Consider the following 16477-nt stretch of genomic DNA (forward strand, 5'->3'; position numbering starts at 1 on the left):
AATACTTCGGTTTTGAGTGAAGCAAGAAGTGGATACAGCTTCAGCCCAAAGTTAGAGTGGAAGGTTTGCATAGTTCAGCATGGATCGAGCAGCTTCAACGAGTGTTCTATTGTGTCTTTCAACTACACCATTTTGTTGTTGAGTGTAGGGAGTTGAGAAGTTGTGATTGATTCCTTTTTCTGTGAGGAACTTCTCAATGATGGAATTAACAAATTCCGAACCATTATCACTTCGGATTCTTCTGACCGGGAGTTTGATAAGAACTTCTATTCCTTTGATAAAATTGATGAGCTCAGAGGCTGTTTCGGATTTCAGCCTTAGGAAGAAGACCCAGGTGAACCTTGTAAAATCATCAACAATCACAAGAATGTATTTCATATGATGAAGAATTTCTACAGTGGATGGTCCACAAAGATCAATGTGTAGAAGTTCTAAGGGATCCGAAATGGATTTTTCGATGATAACAGTATGACCCTTCTTTGATTGCTTACCACACTCGCATGCAGCACATAATTGATCATTTTCGAACTTGAGAAGAGGTAAACCTCTTACCATTTCACCTGAAACAAGATCATTCATATAACGAAAGTTCAGATGTGCAAGCCTTCGGTGCCATAACCAACTAACGTCAGGAACAACTTTGGAGAGAAGGCAGAGTTGTGGTTTGCCAATGATCATATTGATGTCAAGTGGGTACATGTTTTTGTTGTGAAGAGACTTTCTCAAACATTCTTTTTGGTCTTCAGTCATCACATAAATGTATTTTTTGCAAAATTCCACACGTCGGCTTGAGTCAGTGAGCTGAGCAACACTTATCAAATTATATTTCAGGTCAGCCACATAAGCAACATGTGAAATAGAGAAGTTTTCATTGGTGAGAGTTCCATAACCACGAATTTGAGAATTTGAGTTGTTGCCATATGTCACGTAACCAGCATTTGGAGAGAGCTTTAAATCTCGCAGAAAGTCCTTCTACCCCGTCATGTGAATGGAGCAAGCACTATCCATATACCTTATTGTTTCTTGCTCCGAAGCACAAAGTGCCTACAAAATTAGTTAGCAATGGAGTTTTTAGGCTCCGAGTTAGACTTTGGGACGTAGGCATGGACTTTGGACTTTGATTGTGACTTTGGAACAACTACGTGTTTCTTGGTGAGATTACTTGAATTCTTTGGAAACAGACATAACGCTAAAGTCTTTTCATCTATCCGGTGGTCATATTCAACTACTTTTGGGTTCGGAGCTGACTTCTTCGGAACTGTGGTATCCGAAGGATTGACACTTGTTGTTATCTCCGAGACAGTTGTTTTGTTACCAGATGTTTTGATTTTCCACACAAGATTTTTGTTTGACGATTTTGAAACAGTGGTTTTTGAACTTGTGGATTTATTTGATGACACATTTTTCTTAGAAATTTTTGGTTTAAAAATTGTGCCATCAGATTTTCCAATAAAGACAGATGAAACATTTCGAGGTGCCGGCGAAGTGTTTCAGATGGTTTTGACATTAACATGAGATTGAGGTGATATGGAGCTAATGACTTCCTTTGGTTCCAAACAAATAGGAGGTTCGGAAGGTCTCTTTAGGATCCTTGTGGGAACAAACGAATTTTGACTATGGTTTTGACATAAGGACTTCCTTGTGTTGTTCTGAGATGAGTTTGGTTTAGAGTTAGCAAGGAACCTGAAATTTTGTCTATTCTTAACTTCCTTTTTGTAAGCATTCCTAGCTTCTACCTTGGGATCTTCAACATCTTTTCTATTCAACATTGGTTTTTTCTTAGGATGAGGAGAGGATCCAGAAGTTTGTCCTTTGGATGGATTTAAAAACTTACGAGTAATGGGAACCAATTTGGTTTTTTAAAGAACTACGGAGTCCGATTCACATGAATCAGAGGACACATTGTTTGAGACTTCAACTTTATCATCTAAAGATGCCCATACAAATTCCGAGGCTTTAACTTCAGTTGTTTCCGGAATAATTTCCTCAATCACACAGTTGTTGACGTGATTGCTTATAGGAACATGGTCTACACAATTTGGAAGACTATAATGATATTCCGTGGTCCGATTCAGGTCCAGGTTTATTAGAGGTGGAAGAGGCGTGGAATCAGGACATTTGACAACTATTGGTTTGAACTCAGGAATTAGGGACTCAAAAGATCTTTTAGCCTCCGGAAGGGGTGACAAAGGAGAGACAGGAGTGTCTTAATGTTTAATGTTCGGAACCTCTCCCATGAATGTCAGATTTTGCAATTCCTTCAGGGGACTAACTATTGGTTTCGGAAACTCCCTTCCGAGACCATGATCTTTGGACCATGGATGACGAAAATTATGAGTCATCCGAATGTCAGCTTCAAGCATGTCAACAGAGTTATGCAAAGCATCTATTTTGGCAGTGAGACGTTTGTTATCAGAAATCAAAATATTTCATTCGGAATAAGTGATTTCACATTTATCTTTCAAAATGATACATTCATCTTTTGACATTACAAGTTCATGCTCTAATGACTAGATTTTCAATTTCTTATCCTCAAAACGTAATCTACGACGACTTAGTTCACAGTCTTTCTTCTCACTGGCTTCTATGGCAGACTCATAGGCTTTATAGATGGTGTTCATATCTGTTTGGATCTTGGTCAGAGAAGGTTCACATAAAGTCAAATCAAAATTATTATCAGAGATCATGGATTTTACCTGCTGAACAATGCTTCGACCTGGTGGATTGTGATGTAGCAGTAGTGAGGTTCAGGAACATCTTCTTCATCTTCGGATCCAAAAGACCAATAACCTTCATCACATACAACTGTTTGTCTTGCCATCAAACACTTGTTTCTTCCAGTTACTACATCATCATCATCTCCGGATGACCAGTATCCTTCGACATCTCTTGCAACAGTAGTAACAAATGCTTTTCACTTTCAGCCATTTCTTATGCTTTTCAGACATAATAAGCTGAGTCTTTGATTTTTAATTTTTGTGGAGCATCAGCTAGACAATCTTTGGCAAAATGGTTTGCATGACCACATTTATGACACAAGATCTTTGGTTTTTCTGAGTTGGAAATTTTTGAAGATTCCGGGGCTGAGTTTGGTTTAGTGAGGTTAGGCTTGTATGCAGGAGGATTTTCGGAGGTATGTTTTGGTTCCGAAGCAGAATATGGTTGAGGATGGTTTTGGTGAGAAGCGTTGAATCTGTTTTGGTATGGTTTGTAAGAAGGATTGAAAGGTCGTTTGTATTTCATGGAGAGTAAGGCAAATTCTTATTGGAACCGGAGTTCAGAATCCAAGGTTTCGGAATCATCGTCAGGATAGATGTGTGTGGGTAAAGAAGTTAGGGATGTCTGAGTCAAAGGAACAGTGGGTTTGTAAGGTTCCGGAGCAAGTGGGTTCGGAACGGTTGATTCAAAAGAACTGACTAGAGCAAGTGGTCCTCCGGAAAGTTCCCTTATGGTTTGAGCAACGTTTGATTCATGTCCTTGAAGCTCATCAAAGAGTTGATAGAGTTTCAATTTTTTTAGGGAACCATTGCTTTGAAGACAGGACTTTACATTTCCCCATCCTTTACCAAGACTGTTAATAAACTTGAGATTGTACTCGAGAGGAGTTCGAACAATCCCATGAGCAGTCATGTTGTTGACAACGATTCGATATCGGTTGGAGGCTGAGGCTATAGATTCACCTGGAGTAGTGGTGAAGGTGTCAAAGTCATTGACAACTGAGGTGAGGCGTTTGTCCATCATATTTTTGGAACCTTCAATCAGATCCTGAAGAGTGTCCTAAATTTCTTTGGCTGATATGCATAGCTTGATGTGCTCAAAGAGTGATGGAGGAACACCAAACACCATTTCAGAGAAGGCGACTTGATCAGCATGCAACTTTTCAATATCATCAGCAGTTAGAGGGGCTGGACGAACTTCATCTTCTCGCATGAGTTGAGCAGTTGCATCTCTTACAATTGTTCTTACAGGAACATGAGGGTCTTCTTTGACGGATCTCAAGATTTGTTCACCTTTCTCTTTGGCTAGTAAGAAACTTTCCATTCTAACTTTCCAATGATCATATTCTTCCACAACTAGAAATGGGTCACGTGTAGGGTCACCCACGCTATTTGCGATTTGCATTGAAATCATTTGTTGAGGATTTGAAGCAGCCATTGAAATCAAGATATCTTCAAGCTTAAGTGGTATATAGAAGAACTTTTATCCTTATCACAGAAATGGTTGAAGTACCAAGGTAAATTCTAACCAACTATAATCTGATCTTATGGATTCAAAGGACAACCACTCGAGCTCTGATACCAATTGTGAGAGCAAGATCTTTGCGCAGGGACAAGGTTTGAGAACTCAAACCTTGAGTGAATGCTTGAGATCAATGTCTGCTTAATAATGGATATTCAAGTCTAGACTGGAAAGACCAGTCAAGTCTTTGATAATAGATTCAACAAATGATCAAGACATTAATTAAGAACAAGTAAATAGTGATCAAAGTAAAGTTAATAAATGAGGAACAAGAAGAATGTTTTAAATGTGATAAGAGTAATTGCCAAAAGTGAGAGAAAGATCCGTAGTTGACTTGTATTGAATGCTCCTATTTAAAGGAGAGAATGTTATAGTGAATTAACCCAAGTGTTTACATAGGACCGGACAAAAGATACAAGTCTGACATTCTGATTGTCCTAAATCAACTTTAGACTAAGTCCTATGAAACGTTACATCAAAATACAAGACAAAAGTAATAAATGCACAAGAGACAAAATAACTTCATTCCGGACAAGTAATGTTCCGGAGATGAAAGTTTACGTCCGGATCAGCATGCATTCCGGACTTCAGGATCAGCTCCGGAATGCGTTCCTCTTCAACATACTTCACTCCTTTTCTTCAGCTCCGGACATGTTCCGGATCACATCTTCCTTCGGAACCAACAGCCTTCAGAATATGTACTTAGGATTGCTAGAGGTTCACTTTCAGGTTCCAACAGAAAGGTTCCAAGCAGGAGACTGTAGCTGATTAAACGTGTGAATCAGAGTAAATATCAGCAAGCGAAGCAGCGAAGGAGGCGATATAGTTGAGAAACTTCATCGGAGACCTTGGAGTTATTCCATCCATAAAGGATCCTGTGGAAATTTTCTACGATAATGAAGGGGCGGTTGCCTTAACCAAGGAACCGAGAGATCATGGAAGATCCAAACATATCGACAGAAAGTACCACTTCATAAGACATCAAGTAGAAGAAGGGCACCTCGTGGTGAAGAGGATATCGTCTGAGGACAACCCAACAGATCCCCTTATAAAGGGACTGACTAGGGTTAAGCACTTGCAGCATACGAGGGTCATTGGGCTAAAACACGATATTACTTTAGTGATTAGATAAACCGAAACTTGTAATAGCTAAATTGTAATTGACATTTGATGATGAATAAAAGGTGTTCTGTTTATAAGTAAAGTTACTGTCTTGTGTCAATTATTTACTATTGTTTCACTTTGCATGTTTTGACTTCCAGAATAAATAAGATTTATTCAAACTATCCACAATCGTTAATACTTTGGAAGTAGTTATGAAAGAAGACTATCATGAGTTGGCTTATAGGATTGTGTAAGGACTTAGGCATTGCAACAGGTTTGCTGCACCGTTCATGAGTACTTCTGAAATAAGATTTTAGTATTGGATCAACCCGCGCTCACTTGAATCACTTCATGGAATTTATCACGAGTGATCGTGAGACGATAATATCATATATATGTCTTCAAAACTAGATATATGAGTTGTTGACTATGAGTTAGTCATGCATTGATGGCACGAAAACGCATCAGTAACTTGATGTTATAAAATGTGTCGTTGTTCTTGATTTAATGAGTAGTTAGTACAAGCATATAATGTCGAAGTTTATCTGTTCCTTTTATCCTAAGAGGATTAAAAGCGATATCTTGGGCCCCTCGATGATTTTGTTTTGACTTATGTGTCGGGCCCGGTCAGAACTAAATTGATGTGTTCAGTTATGTTCTTTGCCAGACAAATCGGAAACCGAGAAACAAACTATTGGAAAATATGTATGACATTGTTCCATGTATTTGTCCAGCTGATATCTTGAGAACAGAGGAGTATATGATCCCTTATCTAAAGGATGCGTCACTGACTGGGTCAGAGTTGACAGCGACTTTTGGAAGCTTACGATTACAAAGTCGGATCCTAAAGTCACATAGGCAGCTATATTTATTAGACTTATCCAAGTGGGAGACTTTTGGATTTGGTGTCTAAGCCCATAATTATAACTGGTATGTACTTGACCTGATAGTAGCATGGTCTTTTTGGGTTGCCTTCACCAGTGCAATTTGATAGGATGGTTTTATGAGAATAAGGTTATTTACGATTTATTAATATATTATAAGTATAATATATTAATATGGTTATTTAATTAGTATTTTCCAAGAATTAATTTGGAATTAATTTTGTGGTCAAAAGAGACTTATTAAATATGGAGGGATTATGCAAATCAATAATACTTATAGTTTGGGCTAAGGGATCCATGATTATGTAAGTGGGCTAAACCAATAATATAACCCATGGATAGTCCATGGAGGTTAAACCCATGGATCATAGGAATGTGGAAAGTCGTGGATCATTAAGGTTTACAAAGTGTAACCCTAGCACTTGCCACAACTATAAATAGCCCCCTCCATGCACCAAAATCGGTTGCACCTTCAAAAGAGTCAAGTTAATTATTCTCTTAGTACCTCCTTTGCATATTGGTGTTTTTGAACCATTAGAGGCGTCACACTTGAGGTGCTCAAGTTTCCCAAGGTCAAGACCTCTACCCTACTCAAGAGGTATGTATCCTAACTATGTTTTTGATTATATATAACTTCAATTGTATGGTAGCTAGGGTGAATGCTTTGGAGAAACAAAATGCATGTATAATTAGAGAAAACATAGATCCAAATTATTTAGGGTTGCAAGTGCACTTAGGAAGTGTTATAGTGCTCAAAACCCAACAAATATGGTCCTTACACTTTACTTCCAACTGTCCATGAGCAACCAATCTTTGGTAAACCTCAGATTGTCGTCGACAACTGCTTAACCATTTTAGTCATATATCGTTCTAGTCCCTTTTCCCTCTTAATGCCCTAGGCATATGGAAAATTAGAAAAGATTACTATTATATCTTATGTAATCGATCCTATATCCGAAGCATATGGAATACGATTGATAATGTCTCACATAAAGACATGATACTTTACCAGTCTTTCGCTATAATATTTCCACATATAGAATTTCCTTCTGTTGAATCATTTCAACATAACATTCACATATGTCCATGACTAAATTCGATTAAAATCTCAATCTAAGCTTTTAGATTCAAAATGAAGTATGAATTCCTCTTCCTTAATTATAGCAAAACAACTTTTCAACCTCTGCAACTTTGTAAATCGAAACTTTTGTTTTCTATAATTAGCATTTATAACTCATAACACTTACCATAATAATCATGCTCCCACTAACATGATAATTATATCCTTACCAGCATAACACTTATGCTACCACTAGCTTTGACATGTACCCAGAAATCAGCTGGACTTCTAGAAATCAATACTTATTGATTTCCTTACCAAAGTTTAGATTTCTGATACTCGGTGCTTCGAAAAAGTCTTTTCTAGACTTCTCAAGCTCATACACCTTTTAGATTAAATAACTCAAGTGCATGTTTGAACCTTTCAGAATGTTCAAACTAATAAGTCCCGAATGTTCAAACTATTTGCCAATTTTTGACAATTCGAACTATGAAAAGGGATGAAGTAATCATACTCGAATTTGAGAACGCAATTATCACAGTTGCTAACTCTAATCCTTTAAAATCTACTTAGTGAAAGCGTTTCCTCACAATCATTTTCATGAACTGGAGAGAAACCTTATGACACTTAGATTTTATGGTGTATGTGTTCCTGTCCATGTGAATTTGTCATAACCATAATCACAAGACAAGGTTAGTGACAACTCCAAACTCATATGGACTGAACTTGTTCAATCTTAATTTATTGCCACCTGGCAGCACACAAGGGCCTATCATTTCTTCCAAGTTGTTATGCAAATAATTGAGCACGCATAGAACTCAGATGAATTGTCAACTTCAATTGGAATGGGCATGGAAACAAGAATATGTCAACATGATAGGTTACAAAACTCAAGTCGTGCGCGAGTGATTAACAATAGGTTTACTCTTGATTAGTTCTTGAAAATTTTCAAGATCTTTAAGACTCCCACTGACCTCTTGACTTATAAGATTCTATTTGTCAAGAAACCTTACTTGACAAACAAATATTCAAGAGTTAGTGCGGTTTCTTTTCAAGACAGACAGTTCTGACAATTGGTCTTAGTTGTTCTTTGTTTTATTCAAAACATCACAACTTACCAATTTCAAATGAACAAGAGTAAGTAACATTTTACTCTACATTTGATGAGTGTTATAAACCTATTTAATATATGTCACTCAAGTTACACTCTTGGATTACGACTCTGAGACCTGATTTTGGAACGAAGTATGATTCACCTTTTGATTTAACCATTTCAACAATTCACGATTCCTCATCTTAGCCATACAAATGTACTAAGATATCATTAAAGGATCAACTGTGATATGGTTTCATAATCACTAAGATAATCATGAAACACGATACTCAAGTACTCTCCCTTCTTTTCAGACTGAAGAAGCTCTTATCTTTCTGCCTAATTGATTCTTCTTATTCGTTCGGTTATACATTGAAAATTTTTCAATGATTCAGAATTATACTTAATCTTGTAAGCATAATCATATTTACGGAGCTTTCAGTAAATCATGATGAGTAATCTTACCGTTCTTTGTGGTGGACCTGAACCGGTGCATAGCAATGTGTACTAGATCCCCTAGTCCTTCACTTGACTCACATACATATGTGAACAAGGAATTAGTCTTAATTTCCCAAAGACGAAGGTTCTCATTCATCACACAATGCAAGTTGCATGATTCCAAGTTTGTATCCAACTAAAACTTGGGTGATGAGAATCTTTTCTTATTTGGTAAATCTTGACACTACCACAAACGAAAGAATCAAATCTATTTTCCAATATTGCTATCAATGGAAACACATAAACAACAATTTTCACAAATGCCATTGCAAGGTAACTTGAAATAAGATAAAATCAAAAATTTCTCTTTTATTTATAAAATTGCGGAAAAACTTTTCCTTACAATGTAATTACAAATGAAAACTATGTTGTTATCCATTCCTAAGCAATCTATCATAACTCTTAAGCAGCAGCTTAAAATTCCAATCATCAAACCATGCGATCGAAATACATCTCTTGGCGATCGAATACAACTTACTCTTCCTTTAAGCTTCCTTTCTATTCTTCGATCCTACAAAATATCAAAATGTAATTACATTACATCATGTATTAAGAATCTCCAAATATGACCTTAATAGAGTTAGATAGTGGACTTACCTGAAGCAGAGTCATACACTCTGACTTTACCCTCCTTATGATCCTTCAGGTAGATATGGCAGCGTCGCAACCAATGCCCCTTCTCTTGGCAGTAGAAGCAAACAGATTATCTTGGAATGGAACACGGGACAATCTAAAATTTAGTCTTTCTCTTTACCATGGCAGCGTCGCAACCAATGCCCCTTCTCTTTCCATTGGGAAGAAAAGACTTTTCTGGACTTCCAATGTTTCCATTGTCAATGCCCATGGAAGTTTGGGAAGTAGATCTTCCAATCAAATTTGCTTTACCAGTGCGTCAAATCATTGCTGATTCAGCAGCAACAAGCAAATATGTTAGATCAATAAGGGTCATTTCGTGATCTCCCATATAGTAGTCCTTAAAAAAACCCACTATATGACTTAGGAAGTGATTGAAGAACCAAGTCAACAACCAACTTCCTTGAAACAACGACACCCAACATTCCCAGCCTATCAATGTATGACTTCATCTCCAAGACATGTGCACACACAGACCTTCCATCGTGGTGTTTGCTAGCCAATAGAGCTTGAGTGACCTTGAACTTTTCAAGTCGACGAAATTGTGGTTTAGGGAGAATTATTGGAGGAGGTGGAGGAAGTGAAGCATGATTTCCTTCTGCACGATCCAATCGTGGGACATCATCTTCATGAGGAAAGCTTTTTCCATAAGATTCGGGAAGACCATTGTTGTCAGAACTAGACATCTACAAGGGAGAAATTCAAGTTAAGTTGATTTAAGTCCTTAATATAACACCCAAATGACATATTAAGGCTAGGACCCAACACAATAAGTTATAATTCGAAAAAAGGATGTCGTAATCCAACTGTAAACTATTTGAAGGTAGGTAAATGACGATTTAACAATTTCCACCATTAAAAACGAAATTGAACATTAGGTTTTAAATGAATTGAAATTCCTAGATATTTTGTGATTCATTTAACTTTTCAATGGCATGTTTAATCTCGATTATGCCCTTCAATTTTGTGACTGGGATACCGAGGATCACAAACAAGGTGTGAATAACCATGCACATTAGCTTGGTACTCTCGACGTCATTTATCACCTAATCAATGTGTCGGTTAACCACTCATGCTCCATTGATCTATGACAAACATCGAGCTACCCTTTGCCACCCTTGTTAGTCCAAGTTAGTGTGCCGGTTAACCACACACGCTCCACTAACGACTTGGCAAGGTGCAAAGTGCAATTTCATGGGTTAGCATCAAATTCACATTTTTCTTAAAGTAACTAAGATTGGGAATTTATAAAATATTTAGTTACTTTATAATTCATTATACTTTTAATGAGGGTTTAGTGTCCTATCCTACCCATTCGGCTAACGACCCTCCACCAGTCAAGGAAGAGGTGGGTGTGAGTGGACACCCATTAAACCACCATTTTATAGGCAGTAACTTTATACCCCCCTTATTGTCCGGCTTCGTGAATGAGGCCTACTAATGGTAAGACTGACCTTTTACTTATACATATATAATATATTATACTTTTAATTTTATATAGTATAAGGGTGTATTTTAAAATTTTAAAATACTTGGTGGTTTAATTCTATTAATAAATTATACTCTTAATATAATTAAACTTAAACCATGTTGTTATGAATTTATTAATCTTCTCCTTTAATTAAACACTTTAATTAATTTAATACAATCCATAAGAGGTAACTTGAAATATTCAAAAGACATTAAGGTTCTAAACATAAAATACAAAATTAAAACTATTTAATTAATTTTAAGTTATGAACCCAAGAGTTGCACCTTTTAATTACGAGAGTTTTAGAAATCAATAATTCATAATTTGAGACTTTTCAAATACCAAAACTTGAGGGCAATTTTGTAACTCTTGAAAACCTTTTAAGTTCAAAACTTGATGACAAGATTTGTAACTCCATAAAAAAGTTTTGAGTTCCAATACTTGATGGCAAGTTTTGTAACTCCTTAAAACATTTAGATCAAATTTTAAAACCAATAAAATAATCATAATTTTATCTTTTACAAATTTGACTTAATGCAACTCTTATAGTAAGAAAACTTCAAATCAAATTTTACAATCAATTAGCTTATCATATAAATTAGTAAAAAATTTCAAGATTTGACAATTTATCTTTTAAGTAGATGGAATAATCATTACCATATTAGAAAAAACATATTTTATGATACAAAACAGTTTAAGGTAATAATCCAAATCCAATTCTGGCCAAAAACCCCGAAAAACTGCAATCGGGCTATCCGACGCGTCGAGTCAGGTTATGGACTCATCGAGTTTATCATGAACTCGTCGAGTCCCCCCCTATCAGACAACCATTTTTCATTTTTTCCAGCTTTGAACAATTAGCTATGCATGAATATAACAGAAAACTACCCATGTCTCTGATACCACTGTTGGGTTTTGTATACTACAACACTCCTATGGTGCACATACAACACTAATGCTTTGGATCTAAGTTTTCTCTAGTTATACATGCAATAAAATATCCAAAGCATGAATCCTACAACTAGCATACAATTTGATACTTGAGTCATAAAACTAGATTAGATGATTACATCGTTGTTGTAGCTTGATGTATTTGGCCTTTAAGAACATAGCACCCCAAGTCTGATGCCTCAAACGGTTCACAACTCACCATTGAACAAAGGAGGACTTTGAGAGAGAGTTTCTAGACACCAAAACTCGACTATAGCATCTCCAAGATCACTAGTGTTAGAATTTAGGCTATGGGATAACATATATATAGTGTAGGATTCCAAGGGTCATGGGTAAATCCTAATCCATACAAATAGGCTTATGATCCATAACTCATGTGGACTAACTCTTTATGGATTCTTACATAAACTTAGTCCATTATGGATCAATAGCCCAATCCATATGTTTCACTAATTCACACAATTAGCCCCATGAATTTAATTAGTCTCTTTTGGTCAATAAATTAATTCCAAATTAATTCTTGATCAATACTAATAAAATTATATGATTTCTCAATTAATATATTATACTTATAATATATTAGTAAATGATAAATAACCTCTTACTCAAATATCCATCCTATCAAATTGTCCTGGTGATATGCAACCCGAAATGGACCATGCTACTCTCGGGTCAAGTACATAGCAATTATAGTTATGGGCTTAGACACCTAATCCAACAGTTTCCCACTTGGATAAGTCTAATAACTATTATTGCAAGTACAACTCCACAACCCGACTAGCATTGTAGTTCTTAAAATCCGATGTCGAACTCTGACCTAGTCAGTGTCGCGTCCATTAGATAATGGATCATGTATTCCTACATTCTAGATATCGTATGGACATGAGACATGGATTATAATCATTCTCTTTATCCATGTGTTGTTTCCGAATTTCCGATTTATGACAACTGACTAATTGAACAAATCAAATCAGTCAAGGCTTGGTCAAGCGCTTCGGGTGTTATCCGTGAGTTCTTGAGCTTTTCAGGTTGCAAAACCCTGAATGACATGGTGTAGAAGGCCTGGGAACGGGAAATTAAGTTTGAGCTCCGGACGAAGCGGAAGCTCGAGCAGGTTCAGGCAGCAGTGGGTCAGGCTAAGAAGCCTAAGATCTCCGATCTTCCCAGTAGGGGCTAGCAGGGCCGGAGCCGTTGTGCTAAGTGTGGTAAGTCGCACAGTGGAGCACGTCGGGCAGCAGACTTGACATGTTATGCTTGTGGACAGCCATGCCACATGATCTGGGATTTCCCCAAGAAGGGATTGATTTGATTTCACTGCAACCAGACCGGTCATAAAAAGGCCGATTGTCCGAGATTTACTGGAGGAGCAGTGGCGGCACCTGTGCCCGCCATAATGAGGATTACTGATGGCCGCCCGGTCAAGGCGGAGGCTCCTGTGGTGAATAGTCATGCACTTCAGCTAACCAGAGAGGGGGCCCGAGCAACGCTCATGTTGACATGATCTTCTATAAGGATCTTTTTGATCAATGTATAGTCGGCTCATGTTTTTTTGATTCGGGGGCTACCTGATCATTTGTATCTCTTACACTCAGCAAAAGGTTTCAAGATACTTCGGGGGCTTTGGATTCCCCACTCCAGGTGGAGATTGCAGATGACCGTACCGTGAGCGCTGCGAGGGTATTTCAGAGAAATGTTCTGAATATGTTCAGCGAGATGTTTCCTATTGATTTGATGCCGATTCCTTTGCGAGGATTGAAAGTAATCATCAGGTTGGACAGGTTGGGGTCGTAATAGATTATGAGCGGCAGCTGGTGAGAGTTCGAACCCCAAGTGGGGGAGAACTGGTTATTCATGGAAAGAGCCTTGCGTGGGCCAACTCTCTATTCGGCTATGAGGGCTAGGAGACTGCTTCAATAGGGTTGTTCTGGGATTTTGGCTTATGTCTCAAATTGGAGGGTAGAGGTCACGTCATAGTTGAGCAGGGTACCTATTGTGTGAGATTTTCCCGATGTTTTTCTAGATGAGTTGCCTGGGGTGCCTCCCGAGAGGCAGGTGGACTTCCGGATTGATATGATGCCTGGTGCGGCTTCGATAGCCAAGGCGCCATATCGTCTAGCTCCGCATGCGATGCAGTAGTTGTGTATGTAGCTACAAGAGCTACTAGACAGGGCATTTATTCAATCGAGCAGTGTCCCGTGGGGATCATCGATCCTATTCGTGAAAAAGAAGGATGGGTCACATAAGATGTGTATTGATTATCGGGAGCTGAACAAGTTTACGGTGAAGAACCGTTACCCGCTTCTGAGGATTGATGACTTATTTGATCAGCTTTAGGTTGCATCTTGGTTTTCCTAGATTGATCTTCGGTCGGTGTATCATCAGATGAGGATCAGGGATGAGGCTATACTGAAGACGGCCTTCAGAACTCATTATGGTCATTACGAGTTTGTGGTGATGCCATTCGGGCTCACCAATTCCCCAACCGTGTTCATGGATCTCATGAAACGAGTGTGTAGACTGATGTTGGATCGGTCTATGATTATGTTTTATTGATGATATCCTACTCTACTCTATGACCAAGGAGCAGCACGAGCAACATTTGAGGGAGGTTTTGGAGACCCTAAGGAAGGAGAGGCTTTATGCCAAATTCTCTAAATGCGAGTCTTGGTTGCGTGAGGTGTAGTTTCTTGGGCACATCTGTTGGATTTGGTGTCTAAGCCCATAACTATAACTGGGATGTACTCGACCCGATTATAGCATGGTCCTTTTGGGTTGCTTTCACCAGTGCAATTTGATAGGATGGACTTTTGAGAATAAGGTTATTTATGATTTATTAATATATTACAAGTATAATATATTAATATGAAATCATATTATTTAATTAGTACTGATCAATAATCAATTTGGAAATAATTTTGTGGTCAAAAGAGACTAATTAAATATATGGGGATTGATTATGTAAATCAATGGTTCTTATAGTGTGGGCCAATGATCCATGATTATTTAGTTGGGCTAAACCAATGAGATAATCCATGGATAGTCTATGGAGGTTAAACCCAAGGAGCATAAGAATGTGAAAGGTCATGGAGCATTAGGGTTTGCATGAAGGTAACCCTAGCTTAACAACACTATAAAAGCATGCCCCTAGTCCCAAAATCGGCTACCTCATTCATTCTAAGATAGTGAAGTTGATTTTGTGCCAAGTAACCTATTCTCTCAAGCCTCCTCTTGCATATTGGTGTTTGTGAACGATTAGAGGGATCACACTTGGGGTGCTCAAGCTTTCAAAGGTCAAGAACTACAAGTCCTTCTAAGAGGTAAGTCATCTAATCAGTTGTATTGTTCATTTGACAATTTGTATGCTAGTTAGGGAGAATGCTTTGGAAAATTGAAAAATGCATGTATAATTAGAGAAAACATAGATCTAAAGCATTTAGGGTTGCATGTGCACCATAGGAGTGTTATAGTGATCAAAACCCAACAACATCATCAACCAATAGGGTATCTTGGTGGATCCATCCAAGATTGAGGCGGTGATGCGATGGGAGGTACTAAGGAACGCATCCGAGATCTGGAGTTTCTTGGGCCTTGCGGGGTACTATCAGAGATTTATTCCGGACTTCTCCAAGATTGCAGTGCCTTTGATTCATCTGACCAAGAAGAATGTAATCTTTCGGTGGGCTCCATATCAGCAGTTGGCCTTCGAGGCGTTGAGACAGAAATTATGCGAGGCCCCGGTTATGGCGTTACCCGACGGATCAGATGATTTTGTGTTATATTGTGACGCTTCTCTTTCGGGCTTGGGGGCTGTCCTTATACAGAGGGGACACGTGATAGCTTATGTCTAAAGGCAGCTGAAGCCTCACAAGGAAAATTACCCCACTCATGCCTTAGAATTAGGGGCGGTAGCTTTTACCCTCAAGATTTGGAGGCATTATTTATATGGGGTCCGATTCACCATCTTAATTGATCATAAGAGTTTGAAGTATTTGATGGATCAGTCGAACTTGAATATGTGGCATAGCAGGTGGTTAGACGTGGTGAAGGATTATGACTGTAAGATTTTGTATCATCCTAAGAAGCCCAATGTGGTGGCCGATGCTTTGAGCTGTAAGGCGGAAAGTGCTCCGATCTGAGATGTTTGCTTGAGGATGACAGTTACCTCACCATTGATGGATATGATCAAGGGAGCACATGAAGTGGGATTGAAAAAGGAGAATTGGAAGACTGAGTGGATTAAGGGGCAAATTCCGTTGGTTGATCAAGACGGTCAGGGATTATTGACTCAATGTGGCAGGATTTGGGTTTTGGATTTTGGAGGAGTGAGGCAAAAGATTTTGGAGGAAGCGCATACATCCAAGTTTTCTATTCACCCAGGGGTCACAAGGATGTACCGAGACTTGAGATTAAGCTACTGGTAGCCCTGCATGAAGTGGGAAGTTTCATGGTTTGTTGAGCGGTGTTTAACCTGTAGGAATGTCAAAGTCGAGCATCAGAGGCCTCACAGAAAGGTTCAGCCGTTACCCATTCCCATCTGGAAATGG

This window comes from Lactuca virosa, chromosome 6 (genome assembly GCF_052849685.1).
Source record: "Lactuca virosa cultivar CGN04683 chromosome 6, Lactuca_virosa_CGN04683_v6, whole genome shotgun sequence".
Taxonomy (NCBI): Eukaryota; Viridiplantae; Streptophyta; class Magnoliopsida; order Asterales; family Asteraceae; genus Lactuca; species Lactuca virosa.